Genomic DNA, 5153 nt, shown 5'->3' on the forward strand with positions numbered 1-5153 from the left:
TGGTCTGCCGCTATCTGGGCTGCCATTGGAAGGATTGATAGCGGCCGCTATCTTGATGACACTGGAAGGAGGACTTTGTCATCTAGACGCTCCGTAGCTTAATATTTTGCTTGCTCAGGAGGGAAAATAAGCAGTCAAAGGCATCAAGCATTGTGATCATGAAATGTACATGGCATAATATATGGAGGCTTATCATGACAGCTAATTGCTCTCTCTCTCTCTCTCTCTCTCTCTCTCTCTCTCTCTCTCTCTCTGATTACAGGGTTCAGAGACATTCATCTTCAACTACGTCGTTAGATACTAATCATTCAATTAATGCCTGTTCCGATTTTAATCGTCCTTAGATTTTCCATTAGTGGGAATCAATCCAATTAACTGGGAAGAAATTGTGTTTTCAGCTTTATCATGTTTGAATTTATGTGACGTTCTTCCTCGGAAGTCGCTGTATATAAACTCTATGATTGTTTGATAATGTCTAGTTGCATTCACTATCTTTCTGGAAGTGTTTTAAACGTGTTTGAATTTATGTGACGTTCTTCCTCGGAAGTCACAGTATGTAAACTCTATAATTGTTTAATGATGTTAGTTGCATTCACTATCCTCCTGGAAGTATTGCAAACGTGTTTGAATTTATGTGACTTTCTTCCTCGGAAGTCGATGTATATAAACTCTATAATTGTTTAATAAAGTTTAATTGCATTCACTTTCCTCCTGGAAGTATTGTAAACGTCTTTGAACTTTTATGACGTTCATCCTCGGAAGTCGCTGTATATAAACTCGATGATTGTTCCATGAAGTTTAGTTCCTTTCACTATCCTCCTGGAAGTGTAAATATAGGATTTACCCTTCTGGAAGCATTATAAACAGTGTATACGCTCTCTGAGGAAAGAACTTACAGTGACTTGAAAATTCTGGAACTGAGAAGTAGAAAATTATTAAATCGCTCTATGAAAGAATTGTATTGATAATGCATTATTATTATTATTATTATTATTATTATTATTATTATTAATAATAATAATAATATTATTATTATTATTATTATTATTGTTATTATTATTATTGATTTTTTTACGTTAACAAATACATATAATAATTATATACATTGCGAACAGAGAAAAGATTATTATTATTATTATTATTATTATTATTATTATTATTATTATTATTATAATTTTTTTTACGTATAATAATTATATACATTGCGAACAAAGAAAAGCAGTGTTTTACAACATCGTAAGTGTAAGTAAAAAATACCTGGAAAAACTAATCTTAAGAGCTAGTTACAATATTTGCATTGCCCTAATAGCAAAACTAAACGAAAATATTATAATATAAATAACACATTATAGGGTGAATTCCATAAATGGAATTAGACTTAAAAAAAACAAAAATAAAATTATATATATATATATATATATATATATATATATAAACACTTAAAACAATTTCAGTGGAAAGTTTGAAGTTTCATAATGCATAGTTGGTTTTAAGGCCTTAATGAAACTTCAATTTCATTTAGATTTGAGTATTAAAGATTACATTTCTAAATGTTTTCCCATTTAGACAAACAGTAAGTTAATTGTCTTTAAATTTACTTCTTACTTTTGTTCTGCAGCTTTGATAGTCATCAAAATCATAATCTTTATATTACCATTAGAGACATTTTTGTCTTAGAAATATTTCTGTCTTTCTTTTGTCTACCTGTAAATATCCATTGTGTATTGTTTTCAGTTTAGTTTTGATATTATTTTAAAGATTTCAGTGCCATAACATTTCAATCTTTACATAAGCTTTTTATTTTATTTACTATAAGTTTTAAGTTTTTCAATGCTTCGAAATTTCATTGCCTTATCATTTTTCCCAAAAAAATCTTACAGGTTTTACATCATCTTAGAATTCCTATCAAGTGATTACCTGAGATTTTGATTTTTGAGTAAGCTTGCTTAGGATAACCCTAAACATATTTCAATACCTAATCCTTAGTTTGCTTGAGGGTACACTTAGAGACATTATTCTACCTTATTTCTCTTCCTCTTGTTTTGTTCAAGTTTTTATAGTTTATATAGGAAATATTTATTTTTATGTTGTTACTGTTGTTAAAATATTTTATTTTTCCTTGTTTTCGTTTCCGCACTGGGCTATTTTCTCTGTTGTAGCCCTTGGTATTATTGCATCCTGCTTTTCCTACTAGGGTTTTAGCTTAGCAATTAATAATAATAATAATAATAATAATAATAATAATAATAATAATAATAATAATAATAATGCGTTTTGAAGTGTCCTTTATTGCATTGCTATAGAGATTCTGTTTCTATCTCGAATCAGAAAATTTAGTTTTTCTGTGCCTTGATATTTTTTTAACATAAATTCTTAAACATTTTACAATACCTTAGAATTCCTATCTTATGATTACCTGAGATTTTGAATTTCTCAATAACCTTAAAACAACAGTGGATATATTTCAACACGCAATCTTCAGTTTACTGTAAATTATTCTTGCGTTTTTATGTGCCAAATAGAGGGGCACTCAGTAGAGCGCAAACCTCCGTGGCGGCAGCTTATTTCTCGACCTTTTGCTTGACCTTGACCTTTGCCCTTAACATGTATTAATTGCCGTGGATTTTCATACAATCAAATTTAAACCAAATTTAAAGTCTCTGTGACAACGATGTCCAAACTTAAGGCTGATTACGTGAATTGGACGTTTTCTCTGACCATGACCTTAACCTTTGACCTTGACCTTCCAAAATTTAATCATTTCTAACTTTATACATAACAGTTAATCCCTGCAAGTTTCATTACTCTACGATTAAAATTGTGGACAGGAAGCTGTTCACAAACAAACACCACACAAACGGGGTAAGACATAGTTTCCTTCCAACTTCGTTGGCGAAGGTGTTTAAATTTATAGATTTATCTGAGATGTAATTTTTCCTCAGAAAATTCTTTGATGCATTTTGTTGTACGGGAGCTTCGTCATGTGCATTTTGATGTGAAAAGAATAACTAAAAACTGATATTTTTAAAGTACTAAGATGAAAAGAGATGAAAGCACACACACACACACACACATATATATATATATGTGTGTGTGTGTGTATGTATATATATATATGTGTGTGTGTGAATATATATAGATAGGGACAGACTCTCTCTCTCTCTCTCTCTCTCTCTCTCTCTCTCTCTCTCTCTCTACATTTATATATATATACACACACACACACACACATATATATATATATATATTAATATATATACATACACATGTATCTATATGTGTGTGTATATATAAATGTAGAGAGAGAGAGAGGGAGAGAGAGAGACAGAGAGAGAGAGAGAGAGAGAGAGAGAGAGAGAGAAGGCAATTGTTTTGGGGTTCAACTGTAAAATAAGCAAAGAATGAATAATAAACGACGCCGAATTATCCTTGCATAATATGAGTAAAAATGATGAAATTACTTGGCTTTTAAACAAATTAATATCCAAACCTAGAACTCCTGGAATCAGTAATTCATCATTTAGACTCAGTTTTTTTGTAGTGACGTGCGTACAGAAAGTCCTCGACTTACAAACTTAATAAGGACCAAGAAGCTGTTCGTAAGTAGAATTGTTTGTACGTTTTTATATATATATATATATATATATATTATATATATATATATATATTTATATATATATATATATATATATAAAAGAAACTTTAGTTATAACTGCCATATTTTCTTCTACCTCATTTTCCCTCTCTCTCCCCAAGTCTCGTGTATCATCCACTAAAACCAAGTCTCATTTATTCTTACTTTATTTTCCTTTTGCAATGCTGTTATTAATAGGTGTGCGTATAACAATCGGAAGAACATCTTGTCCAGCATACTTTTGTTGCTTACTCTGTTGTGATACTAAAGCACTCCTTTATGTGCCCCTATATAGACCCTAACATATATCTCAAATTCTTCAAATGAACCAATCTACCATAGGCCACCTATGGTAGATTGGTTTATTTGAGGTTTTCTGGTGGCCTTCGGTAGACTTCCCCTAACTCGCATGCCTATGATATTCAGCTGCAAAGGTCAAGTAATAGTCCTTTTTCATAAGGAAAATATTGTCTTGTTTACAGTATTTCACTATGAAATTTTGATACAATATCTGAGATTTATTATTTCAGATTGCTTTGTGTTTGTATCTCCGAATGTTGATTTTGAAAGAAATCAATAGATTTTATGATACTTTATTATGAAACACATTTTAGGAATCGGTCCTTATTTGGCCTCTTTTAATAATTTTTACAACATTTGTAGGCTTTTAGACCTATTTTGCTAAAAAAACCAACATTTTCTACACATTTTTCCTCATGATTTTAAATAATGGTTTCCGTACCTTGGATATCGTCATCTCCTCCTACGCCCATTGACGCAAAGTGCCTCGGTTAGATTTCGCTAGTCGTCTCTATCTTGAGCTTTTCATTCAATACTTCTCCATTCATCATCTCCTACTTCTCGTTTCATAGTCCTCAGCCATGTAGTCCTGGGTTTTCCAATTCTTCTAGCGCCTTGTGTGGGCTTAAGTTGTGTGATTCTGAAAGTCTCTTGTATAGCCTACTTATTATTATTATTATTATTATTATTATTATTATTATTATTTATTATTATTATTATTACTTGCTAAGCTACATCCCTAGCTGGAAAAGCAGGATGTTATAAGGCCAGGGGCCCCAACAGGGAATAGCCCAGTGAGGAAAGGAAACAAGGAAAAATTAAATATTTTATGAACAGTAACATTAAAACAAAACATTTCCTATCTATGCTGTAAAAACTTAACAAAACAAGAGGGAGAGAAATTGGATAGAATAATGTGCCCGAGTGTACCCTTAAGCAAGAGAACTCTACCCCAAGACAGTGGAAGACCATGGTACACAGGCTATGGCACTACCCAAGATTAGAGAACAATGGTTTGATTCTGGAGTGGCCTTCTCCTAGAAGAGATTACTCAATAATGGACAGGCTTTCAGTGTGTTGGACTATACATTTCCTTTAGAATATATCCGTTTCTGATGTAAAGCATCTAACCAATTTTGTTACAAATTTTGCTTGAGAATTTTTTATTTAAAGAAAATGGTAAAATTAAGAATAAAAGAAATTACAGCTTGGCTTCTAA

This window comes from Palaemon carinicauda, chromosome 10 (assembly GCF_036898095.1).
Source record: "Palaemon carinicauda isolate YSFRI2023 chromosome 10, ASM3689809v2, whole genome shotgun sequence".
In the NCBI taxonomy this organism is placed as follows: domain Eukaryota; kingdom Metazoa; phylum Arthropoda; class Malacostraca; order Decapoda; family Palaemonidae; genus Palaemon; species Palaemon carinicauda.